Here is a 12,745-nt window from a genome sequence, read left to right as displayed (position 1 = left end):
TGTATCTAATACAGCTAAATATATGCCTATTCTATCAGTCAGAAATTCTACTGCTAGCTGTATTCCCAACAGAAATGAATATGAATGTCCAGCAAAAGACATTTATAAGAACTTTCATAGTAGTTTTACTCACAATATCCCCACACTGGAAGCAATCCAAATATGACTTGAGAGTAGAATGGACAAATAAGTATATTCATTCCCAGTAATGGAGAGAGGAGACAAAACCTGTTACTACAATATAAACAAATCTCACAGACATAATGAGGAGTGAAAGAAGTCACAAAACAGGACACATGGTTCCATCTGGATGATATTTAAAAAGAAGTAAGACTAATCCATGGTATTAGCCAATAGTGGTTACCTCTGGAGAGGTATTTTGGGGAAAGGGGCATAGAAAAGCCCTTTGGGATGCTGGAAATGTTTTATATCTTTATCTGGGCAGTAGCTACACAGGTATATACATATGTAAAATTCCTTGACTTATTCACTTAATCATGCACTTTATATATAATAAGCCTTCATAACAATGTTTTTTAAGTCACAGAATAAAGACAAATTTTAATGAGAATTATAAAATATTTAGAACTGAATGACACAGAAAGCACTGCATGTCAAAACTTGTGGGATACAGTTAATGCAGTACTTAGAGGGCAATTTATAGCATTACTTGCATATATTACAAAGCAAGAAAGATGAAAAATTAATGAGTTATTCAACTAAAAAATTGCTAGAAGAAAGATCATAGAGACTCCAAGGAAAATAGAAGAAAAAATATATATTGAAAGCAGAAATTAATATAATATAAAACAAAAATAGTAGTACAGAAGATGACAAACACATAAGGAGAGAACAATAAACAGAAACTATGAACAAATGAGGAGCAGAAATGAGTTAGTAGCTATAAAAACAGAAGAAACAGAAGCACCATAATGGTTGTATACAATAGGAGGAAGCATGCCAGACTCTAAGACTCCATGATGGGGTAAATTTTTAGAGTGGCTGTTTTGTTCCGGAGTTGTAGTCAGACTACTGGAGCTATAGTTGTATAGGAATTACACAGCATTTCTCCATGAAAATGGTTGAGACTGTTTCCAATCTACCTTATTTCTGCACATATTCTTGCAATAAAATCTTGACCCTAGACATAACTTGAACTTTTCTCTAATTCTTGCAACCTGTTACATTTACCTGACTGACATCCTTTCCCTGTGCTTTTGCTAACCACATATGCTTTAGCCTTCTGGGAAGCACTCCCAACATGTTTATGATGACATATGAGTCTTGTTTTCTGAGAAGCAGATTCAATTCCCTGCCCAGCCAGGCCAATCAACATCATTCCTTTGGATGGCTTTTCCTAAAACCATTGGTAGAAGGCAATCTTTTTCCTTAAGGTTACTAGCTAGGTCAAATTAAACATGAAGTTACTGAAGGCTATCTTTCTAAAACAAGGAAAATAGTACCTTGCCTGAGAATGAAGTTGACATAAAGGAAAGCAGAGCAGAGATGGGGAATGAGGCAAGGTGTAAGAGAGACTGAATACTAACAATATTGTTGAGGCCCTGGATCCAGTCATGGGTGGACCCATAATTGATTGCTTTTTTGCTTAAACTAATTTGTTTTAGCTGTCTGCACTTGTAACCCAAATTGCCCTAATAGCAAGAACTGACCAGTATTAAAAAAAAAAAATCTGTCTCAACATTTTTTTTGAAATCTCACTGCTCACAGGATCTTCATATAGGTTTCCCTTAGTGTTACACTTACATTTTCTGTTCAAATTAGTGCCTCTAAGGTGGTTCTATATTATGCATTAACATATTCAAAGTTTTTGCTAGATTTCAGAAGTTTGTTATAAGTTGTAGAAAATTCATCCAGTGGGTTTAAGTTTAAATTTGAGAGATAATAAAATAATTTAGCAAAGCCCATGCTCATTCAGTAGAGGTAATATGAATAGAGCTTTTCTGAAGAATCATTCTCTTCTGTGGAGCCCCTATGTGCAGGCTGCTAAAATGAAATTTACTATTACTGGCACAATCAAAATGCTCAGAAAGATCAAGGCTCTTAGAAACTGTGTTGAACTCTAATGGTTTTCAAATACTTGGCATTCAACTCATCCGAATATTACCCTCAATTTCCCCACAGAATCTACAAATAAAGAAAATAAAATCTCAATGCTAACAGAGCCAGCAGAGTGAGTGCTGAGCTAATCTCCATTTCACCCGGTGACCTGTTCCCAGACTGAGTGAGCCCTCAGCCAACACTCGTGAATGTGTTCTCCTCCAGAGAAAAAGCTTAGCATTCCTAAACCAGAGATTCTGAACAGATTCTGTGGTGCTTTCAAAGAATACAACATGGCTCTGAGAAAGCTTGGAGTTTTCATTGTTATGATTTTCAATTCCAACTTTAATAGGGTGAACTTTGAAAGCAGATCCTTTTTCTTAGTTAATGCTTACCAGCGGTTAATTAGACATAATTTTAGAGACTGTAGATGACCAGATTACTCTTCCCTCAAAAATAAAATCTTAACTAATGAAATGCGCAGCTTCCTGAAGGAGGTTATTCAAAGAACAACCCTGCAGTCTTCAAGCAAACAGGTCCTCTCACAATGGCTTTAATGGATTTTGTGTGTAGAATTTCCCTCTCTGACTGGATTAAGAAAGCTGTATTCTCTCCTAAGAGATGCTGAAAACTAAAACTAACTACTTTTCAGTAAACAACCAATAGAAATATTTCTTTCAGGTCTCTGCCTTGTTCATTTTATTTCTAAAAACGGACAGCACAGTATCAATACAAAGCTGTATACTGAATTTGCTTTACAAATATTCAATTATCAGAGTAAATTCAGATAAGACTACATGTAAAGTTCTCCCAAGAAGTGAAAAACAAGAAGCATATTTGCCTCCTACCTATGACTTAATACTTGAAAGCAATTTTTGCAAAAAAAAAAAAAAGAAGAAAAGAAAAAACGATTTTTTTCTTTTCAACAAGTCTCTTCATTATATCTCTGGTATCTAACATAAATCTTTCTTGAGTAAGTGGATTAATGAATGGTTAGCTTTTAGTTTATCATGGGGATGTCTTTTAAAAAATTATACTCTCACATTTAAGATAAATTTATTATTTATTTGTACCATTCTAGTAACTTTGGTGTCAAATAGTTTGCAGTTTAACCTTGACTGCTGGAAGGTAAGTAGAAACCCTTGTTTTATTAGATCCTCAAGATGTCCTCTTTTAAATGAATTGTTTCCTTCTTAGATTTTGTCTAAGAATAGTAAAGAGTGGTGATAGAAAAGGAAAATACAGTATTCATCATGCTTCTTGGAATTGGCTGGTAATGGTATAGCCTGAGAAAATTTCCATGTTCATTAATCGGTGGAAGTCCTGTGAATGCATAAACAGTTCTTTGTACGGTGCTGATCTACAAAATCAAATTGGTCACAGACTGTCAAAGTAGAAGCAAATCCCATTTCCCCAGAGGAACAATGTGTTCTACCAAAACAGAGCAAGTTTCCAGAGATTTACAATGTTCTACACATCACGTCCAAGTATGCTTTCCTCTATAATTTATCTCAATAGTACCACCATGGATTTGATTTTTTTTTCTTTTTATAGAGAAAGGGTCTCACTATGATGCCCAGGCTGGTCTCGAACTCCTGAGTTCAAATGATCTTCCTGCCTTGGCTTCTGAAAGTACTGGGATTATAGGCATGAGCCCTGAACCATGCATTTTTCATCTAGAAAGAAAACTTTCTTCCTGAACTTTTAAGTGATTTGTTCAATTAATCACCTGTCTTTTTTCCATGGTAATAATTGGTTTTTAGAGTGAGAATTAAGCCTGTAGCAGCATCTAGTGTGTGTGTGTGTCGGGGGCAGAGGGGGAAACCATTTGTGTGTATTTTGTTTATATTGTGCAAGAGCAGCATTCCTTGCTTTAACTGTTTCAGCAACACCCAAAATCCATCTCTATAAGATTTTCTAGTCTCTCAAGTTTTGCTAGCAGGCACCCAACCCACTGTATTGTAACCTTCACTCAAAAAAAAAAAAAAAAAAAAAAATCTGGACACACCTTTCAATCAGGCTTTAGCCTTATGTCTTAATCTTTTTGAAGCATCAGAGTAACATATCATGGTAGTGATAATCTTTCCTCTGCTACTATGTCAGGAGCTCCACATTTTCTCTCATCCATTCTCACTCAAGGAAAAATTGATTCCTGTACAAAAAAAAAATGCATGAGTTTTGGTATTTATTCCATGTAAATGATGACTTCAATTTTTGAAATAGTTACTTTGATGAACTATTCAAGTGTTTTCTCCTTCTCTTTCACAACTTCATTACTTCCTTATTCCAACCTCCTATTCACTGTCTCCTGGGATCTTCCACCTCATCCCTCAATGGCCACCATCCTGAAATAGCCACTGGCCCTGTGGATCACCAATCAAATAACCCAGCTTCAGAATTCCTTGACCTCCTCAGTGCCAGTGATTTCCATCCACAATTCCACAAAAGTAATTCACATGGGTCACCTTCTGGACCATGTCATTTAAGGCTTTTTTTCCCAACTGGTATCTTTAGCATTAACAGTGTGCCTTCTTTTAGTAACCTCTTATTCTTTTAGCTGAGACTTTTACTCATAATATATCTAATCTTACCTATGTTTATTTAATTGAACCCCTGATATTTTTCCAGTTTACCACCTTTCCTTAGATGATGCTTTTGTTCCATCGCTGTATTTGCTTACTTACCTTCATGCCCTTCTATTTTACTGAACTCACAAAACCACAGCCCAGTTTCCATCCATCATATTTCTTATCTGATCATATCCACAGCTGAGTATAAATGGTGGAAATGATTGTACAATATAAGAGATTAGAAATGCTGGTGAGAGGGGCAAAGCAAGATGGTTGAATAGAAGGCCTCGCTGATCCCCACCCTCACCCCCACAAGGACACAAATTTAACAGTTATCGACACTAAAAAACACCTTCAGATGAACCAAAAATCAGCTGAGCACTCACAGTTTTAACTTTTTATTGCTGAAAGAGGCACCAAAGAAGGTAGGAAAAAGTCTTGAATTGCTAATTTTACTCCTCTCACATCTGCTGGCAGTGGCCATGTGACATGAAGAGAATGTCCTCTTGGGAGAAGGAGAGAGTAGTAATTGTGAGACATTGCATTGAATTCGGTGCTGCCCTGTCACAGCGGAAAGCAAAACTGGGCTAACTCAGCTTGTGCCTATCCGTGGAGGCAGTACTTAAACCAGCCCAGCTAGAGGAGAATCACCCATCTCAGAGATCAGAACTTGAGTTCTGGCGAACCTCACCACCGTGGGCTAAAGTGTTCTTGGGCTCTAAATAAACTTGAAAGGAAGTCTAAGCCACAAAGACTGCAATTCCTACATAAGTCCTAGTGCTGAACTGAGCTCCGAGACAGCAGGCTGGGGGGGAACATGACTTACTGAGACACCAGCCAGGGTGGCTAAGAACATGCTTGCACCAACCCTCTTTTAACCCCAGACTGCAAAGCTTGCAGCTCCAAAAGACATCCCATTCTTCTGCTTGAGTAGAGGAGAGGGAATAATAAAGAGGACTTTGTCTTGCGTCTTGGATACCAGCTCAGCCACAGTAGGATAGGGCACAAGGCAGAGCCCCCTTTCTAGGCGCTAGCTCATTGACAACATTTCTAGACACACTCTGGGCTAGAAGGGAACCTGCTTCCTTGAAGGGAAGGACTTCATCCTGTCAAGACTCATAACCTGCTAACTAAAGAGACCTTGGTCACTGAAAAACCAGCAGCAATACCCAGGTACTATATGGTAGGCCTGGGATGAGACTCTGAGACTTGCTGGCTTCAGGTGAGACTCAAAACATTACCAGCTATGGTGGCTACAGGGAGAGATTCCTTGTGCTAAGAAAAGTAGAGGGAAAAGTAAAGGAGACCTTGTCTTTCACATTAGGTACCAATTTGACACAGTGAGGTAGAGCACAGAGTGGGATCTGAGGGTCCTCAGTTTCAGTCTTTGGCACTTGGATAGCATTTCTAAACCTGCCCTGGGACGGGGAAGAGCCCACTGCCCTGAAGTTTGGGTCTTAGGCTAGGCAACATTCACCACAAGCTGACTGAAGAGTCCTTGAAACTTAAGGGAACATCAGTGGTAACCTAGTAGTACCCCCGAGGGCTTGTGGTGGTGGTGGTGGTGGTGGTGGTGGTGGTGATGGGCTGAGCCCCCGCTGCCTGTGGAAAGGGAAGGGAAGAATGGGAAAGACTGCATATCTTGGTTTGAGTACCAGCTCAACTCCAGTACAATGGAATACCAAAGAGACCTCTAAGGTTTTTTACTCTAGTCCCTAGTTGCCACAGAGCACTTCTGGACCCACCTGGAGCATAAGAGAACTTGCCACACTGAAGGAGAGACACAAGCAAGGCTGGCTTCACCACCTGCTGATTGTAGATACACAGGGACTTGAGCAAACATATGTGGTAACCAGGTAGTGGTTACAGTGGGCTCTGGGAGATATCCAGTACCATGCTGGATTCAGTCTGACCCAGCACAGTCCCGAAGGTGGTGACCACAGGGGCTCTTGTGTCATCCCAACCCCAGTTCCAAAAGACTCAAAACAAAGAGGGAGAGAGACTTCATTTGTTTGGGAGAAAGTAAAAGAAGAGAATAAGGGTCTCTGTCTCATTATCCAGATAATTTCTCTGGATCTTATCCAATGCTACCAAGGTGGTACTTCTATGAGTCTGCAAGAACCACAGCATTACTGGGCATGAGATGCCCCCTAAAGCAGGCTTAGATCACAACACTCAAGACCATTGGAATACTTGGAAAGCCTTCCCAAGAATGATAAGTACAAACAAGCCCAGTCTGCAAAGACCACAGTAAATATCTAACTCTTCAATACCCAGACAGTAGAGAACATCCATAAGCATCAAGACCATCCAGAAAAGCACAACCTAATCAACTAAATAAGGCACCAGGGACCAGCCCTGGAGAAAGAGAAATATGTGACTTTCTGACAGGGAATTCAAATATCTGTTTTGGGGAAACACAAAGAATAAAGAAACAAGCAGAAATTCTGGAGGTAAAAAATGCAATTGGCATACTGAAGAACAAATCAGAGTCTTCTTTTTTTTTTTTTTTTCTTTTTTTTTTTATTGCATTTTAGGTTTTGGGGTACATGTGATGAACATGCAAGATTGTTGCATAGGTACACACATGGCAGTGTGCTTTGCTGCCTTCCGTCCCCTCACCTGTATCTGTCATTTCTCCCCATGCTATCTCTTCCCACCTCCCCACCCCCCGCCCCTCCCCCATTTCCCCCCAACAGACCCCAGTGTGTAGTGCTCCCCTCCCTGTGTCCATGTGTTCTCATTGTTCAACACCCGCCTATGAGCGAGAATATACGGTGTTTGATTTTCTGCTCTTGTGTCAGTTTGCTGAGAATGATGGTTTCCAGGTTCATCCATGTCCCTATAAAGGACGTGAACTCATCGTTTTTGATGGCTGCATAATATTCCATGGTGTATATGTACCACATTTTCCCTATCCAGTCTATCATCGTTGGGCATTTGGGTTGGTTCCAGGTCTTTGCTATTGTAAACAGTGCTGCAATGAACATTCGTGTGCACGTGTCCTTGTAGTAGAATGATTTATAATCCTTTGGATATATACCCAGTAATGGGATTGCTGGGTCAAATGGGATTTCTATTTTTAGGTCCTTGAGGAATCGCCACACTGTCTTCCACAATGGTTGAATTAATTTACATTCCCACCAACAGTGTAAAAGTGTTCCTATTTCTCCACATCCTCTCCAGCATCTGTTGTTTCCCGATTTTTTAATGATCGCCATTCTAACTGGTGTGAGATGGTATCTCAATGTGGTTTTGATTTGCATTTCTCTGATGACCAGTGATGATGAGCATTTTTTCATATGTTTGTTGGCCTCCTGTATGTCTTCTTTTGTAAAGTATCTGTTCATATCCTTTGCCCATTTTTGAATGGGCTTGTTTGTTTTTTTCTTGTAGATCTGCTTTAGTTCTTTGTAAATTCTGAATATCAGCCCCTTGTCAGATGGGTAGACTGCAAAAATTTTTTCCCATTCTGTTGGTTGCCGATTCACTCTACTGACTGTTTCTTTTGCCGTGCAGAAGCTGTGGAGTTTGATTAGGTCCCATTTGTCTATTTTGGCTTTTGTTGCCATTGCTTTTGGCGTTTTGGTCATGAAGTCCTTGCCTACACCTATGTCCTGAATGGTTTTGCCTAGATTTTCTTCTAAGGTTTTTATGGTATTAGGTCTGATGTTTAAGTCTTTAATCCATCTGGAGTTAATTTTGGTGTAAGGTGTCAGGAAGGGGTCCTGTTTCTGCTTTCTGCACATGGCTAGCCAGTTTTCCCAACACCATTTATTAAACAGGGAGTCCTTTCCCCATTGCTTGTTTTTGTCAGGTTTGTCGAAGATCAGATGGTTGTGGGTATGTTGTATTTCCTGTGAGGCCTCTGTTCTGTTCCATTGGTCTATATCTCTGTTTTGGTACCAGTACCATGCTGTTTTGATTACTGTAGCCTTGTAGTATAGTTTGAAGTCCGGTAGTGTGATGCCTCCCGCTTTGTTCTTTTTGCTTAGAATTGACTTGGCTATGCGGGCTCTCTTTTGGTTCCATATGAAGTTTAAGGTGTTTTTTTCCAGTTCTGTGAAGAAGGTCATTGGTAGCTTGATGGGAATAGCGTTGAATCTGTAAATTACTTTGGGCAGTATGGCCATTTTCACGATGTTGATTCTTCCTAACCATGAACATGGAATGTTTCTCCATCTGTTTGTATCCTCTCTTATTTCGTTGAGCAATGGCTTGTAGTTCTCCTTGAAGAGGTCCTTTACGTTCCTTGTTAGTTGTATTCCTAGGTACTTTATTCTCTTTGTAGCAATTGTGAATGGCAGTTCGTTCTTGATTTGGCTCTCTTGAAGTCTATTACTGGTGTATAGGAATGCTTGTGATTTTTGCACGTTGATTTTGTATCCTGAGACTTTGCTGAAGTTGTTTATCAGTTTCAGGAGATTTTGGGCTGAGATGATGGGGTCTTCCAGATATACAATCATGTCATCTGCAAATAGAGACAATTTGATTTCCTCCTTTCCAATTTGGATACCCTTTATTTCTTTTTCTTGCCTGATTGCTCTGGCTAGAACTTCTAGTACTATATTGAATAGGAGTGGTGAGAGAGGGCATCCTTGTCTAGTGCCAGATTTCAAAGGGAATGCTTCCAGTTTTTGCCCATTCAGTATGATATTGGCTGTTGGTTTGTCGTAAATAGCTTTTATTGTTTTGAGATACGTTCCGTCAATACCTAGTTTATTGAGGGTTTTTAGCATAAAGGGTTGTTGAATTTTGTCAAAAGCCTTCTCTGCATCAATCGAGATAATCATGTGGTTTTTGTCTTTGGTTCTGTTTATGTGGTGAATTACGTTTATGGACTTGCGTATGTTGAACCAGCCTTGCATCCCTGGGATGAATCCTACTTGATCATGGTGGATGAGCTTTTTGATATGCTGTTGCAATCGGTTTGCCAGTATTTTATTGAAGATTTTTGCATCTATGTTCATCATGGATATTGGCCTGAAATTTTCTTTTCTTGTTGAGTCTCTGCCGGGTTTTGGTATCAGGATGATGTTTGTCTCGTAAAATGATTTGGGAAGGATTCCCTCTTTTTGAATTGTCTGGAATAGTTTCAGAAGGAATGGTATCAGCTCCTCCTTGTATGTCTGGTAGAATTCAGCTGTGAACCCATCTGTACCTGGGCTTTTTTTGGGTGGTAGGCTCTTTATTGCTGCCTCGACTTCAGACCATGTTATTGGTCTATTCAGGGTTTCGGCTTCTTCCAGGTTTAGGCTTGGGAGGTTGCAGGTGTCCAGGAATTTATCCATTTCTTCCAGGTTTACTAGTTTATGTGCATAAAGTTGTTTGTAATAATCTCTGATGATGGTTTGGATTTCTGTGGAATCTGTGGTGATATCCCCTTTATCGTTTTTTATTGCATCAATTTGGTTATTCTCTCTTTTCTTTTTTATTAATCTGGCTAGTGGTCTGTCTATTTTGTTGATCTTTTCAAAAAACCAGCTCCTGGATTTATTGATTTTTTGAAGAGTTTTTTGTGTCTCTATTTCCTTCAGTTCTGCTCTGATCTTAGTTATTTCCTGTCTTCTGCTAGGTTTGGAGTTTTTTTGATCTTGCTCCTCTAGCTCTTTCAATTTTGATGATAGGGTGTCAATTTTCGATCTCTCCTTTCTTCTCATGTGGGCACTCATTGCTATATATTTTCCTCTAGAGACTGCTTTAAATGTGTCCCAGAGATTCTGGTATGTTGTGTCTTCGTTCTCATTGGTTTCGAAGAACATCTTTATTTCTGCCTTCATTTCATTGTTTATCCAGTCAACATTCAAGAGCAAGTTGTTCAGTTTCCATGAAGCTGTGCGGTTCTGAGTTAGTTTCTGCATTCTGAGTTCTAACTCGATTGCACTGTGGTCTGAGAGACTGTTTGTTATGATTTCTGTTCTTTTGCATTTGCTGAGGAGTGATTTATTGCCAATTATGTGGTCAATTTTAGAGTAGGTGTGATGTGGTGCTGAGAAGAATGTATATTCTGTGGATTTGGGGTGGAGAGTTCTGTAAATGTCTATTAGGTTTGCTCGTTCCAGGTCTGTGTTCAGGTCCTGGATATCCTTGTTGATTTTCTGTCTGGTTGATCTGTCTAATATTGACAATGGGGTGTTAAAGTCTCCCACTATTATTGTGTGGGAGTCTAAGTCTCTTTGTAAGTCATTAAGAACTTGCCTTATGTATCTGGGTGCTCCTGTATTGGGTGCATATATATTTAGGATCGTTAGCTCTTCTTGTTGCAGTGATCCTTTTACCATTATGTAATGTCCTCCTTTGTCTCTTTTGATCTTTGTTGCTTTAAAGTCTATTTTATCAGAGATGAGAATTGCAACTCCTGCCTTTTTTTGCTCTCCATTTGCTTGGTAGATCTTCCTCCATCCCTTTATTTTGAGCCTTTGTGTATCCTTGCATGTAAGATGGGTTTCCTGGATACAGCACACTGATGGGTTTTGGCTTTTTATCCAATTTGCCAGTCTGTGTCTTTTGATTGGGGCATTTAGTCCATTGACATTTAGGGATAGTATTGTTATGTGTGAATTTGATGCTGTCATTTTGATGCTACCTGGCTGTTTTGTTGGTTAGTTGATGCAGATTCTTGATTGTGTTGATGCTTTTTTACCATTTGGTGTGTTTTTGGAGTGGCTGGTACTGGTTGTTCCTTTATATGTGTAGAGCCTCTTTCAGGAGTTCTTGTAGAGCAGGTTTGGTGGTGATGAAATCTCTGAGTGCTTGCTTGTTCACAAAGGATTTTATTTTTCCTTCACTTATGAAGCTGAGTTTGGCTGGATAGGAGATTCTGGGTTGAAAGTTCTTTTCTTTAAGGATGTTGAATATTGGCCCCCAGTCTCTTCTGGCTTGTAGGGTTTCTGCTGAGAGATCTGCTGTGAGTCTAATGGGCTTCCCTTTGTGGGTAACCCGACCTTTCTCTCTGGCTGCCCTTAGCATTTTCTCTTTCATTTCAACCCTGGTGAATCTGACAATTATGTGCCTTGGAGTTGCTCTTCTTGAGGAATATCTCTGTGGTGTTCTCTGTATTTCCTGGATTTGAATATTGGTCTGCCTTGCTAGGTTGGGGAAGTTTTCCTGGATAATATCCTGAAGAGTATTTTCCAGCTTGGATTCATTCTCTTCATCACATTCAGGTACACCTATCAGACATAGATTAGGTCTTTTCACATAGTCCCACATTTCTTGAAGATTTTGTTCATTCCTTTTTGCGCTTTTTTCTCTGTTCTTGCCTTCTCTTTTTATTTCATTGAGTTGGTCTTCGACCTCTGATATCCTTTCTTCTGCTTGGTCAATTCGGCTGTTGAAGCTTGTGCATGCTTCACGAAGTTCTCGTGTTGCGTTTTTCAGCTCCATCAATTCACTTATTCTCCTCTCTATGCTGTCCATTTTCGTCAGCAGTTCGTCCAATCTTTTTTCAAGGTTCCTATTTTCTTTGCGATGGGTTAGAACATGTTCTTTTAGCTCATTGTAGTTTCTTACTACCCATCTTCTGAAGTCTGATTCTGTCATTTCATCACCCTCCTTCTCCATCCGGTCTGGTTCCCTTGCTGGTGAGGAGTTGTGATCACTTTTAGGAGGAGAGGTGTTCTGGTTTCGGGAGTTTTCATCCTTTTTACGCTGGTTTCTACCCATTTTTGTGGGTTTATCCACCTGTTGTCTGTCTCTGTCCCAGGGAGTTGGAGCTTTATGAGTTTCCGTTGCACTACTGCCTTTTTTGATTTTTTTTTTTCAGGTCGGACCCGCCCAGCTAGCAGCACGCCTAGCCTCTGCCTGCCCGCAGGGGCTTTGCTGAGCTGCTGTGGGCTCCGCCCAGCTGCCCTGAGCTCTTCCCTGTAGTCCTTTTTATATGGGCGTAGTTAGAACTGTCTGGGCAATGGTGGCCCCGCCTCTGTTATGGCGGACTCTCTCTGTTGTGGCAGGTTGCCTCGGCAACGGCGGGTTGCCTCGGCAACGGCAGCCTGCCTCCGTAGCGGTGGAGAGTCTCAGTAATGGCGGAAGCCCCTCCCCCACGGAGCTGGACCTTCCCGGTTCAGCTGTGCTTGGTTTGAAGGGCTCAACCCAGAGGGTTTCCAATTACTGTTTTT

The 12,745-nt window shown here is 40.2% G+C and overlaps 1 long non-coding RNA gene across 1 annotated transcript in view; it reads right to left on the bottom strand.

Moving 5' to 3' along the window:
- Window positions 1–12,745, bottom strand: part of LOC141582884 (uncharacterized) — a 154,282-nt gene that overhangs the window by 134,301 nt on the left and 7,236 nt on the right. Inside the window, exons 2-4 of the long non-coding RNA XR_012515795.1 lie at window positions 12,459–12,464; window positions 5,015–5,131; window positions 4,067–4,210 (exon numbers count right to left, since the gene is read on the bottom strand). This is a non-coding gene — a long non-coding RNA (uncharacterized LOC141582884). The remainder of the gene's footprint in view (window positions 1–4,066; window positions 4,211–5,014; window positions 5,132–12,458; window positions 12,465–12,745) is intronic.

The sequence above is a fragment of the Saimiri boliviensis genome, chromosome 1, assembly GCF_048565385.1.
Source record: "Saimiri boliviensis isolate mSaiBol1 chromosome 1, mSaiBol1.pri, whole genome shotgun sequence".
Lineage (NCBI taxonomy): Eukaryota > Metazoa > Chordata > Mammalia > Primates > Cebidae > Saimiri > Saimiri boliviensis.
Note: the sequence above shows the minus strand (reverse complement) of the source record. Positions and strands in the feature narration are given on the sequence as shown.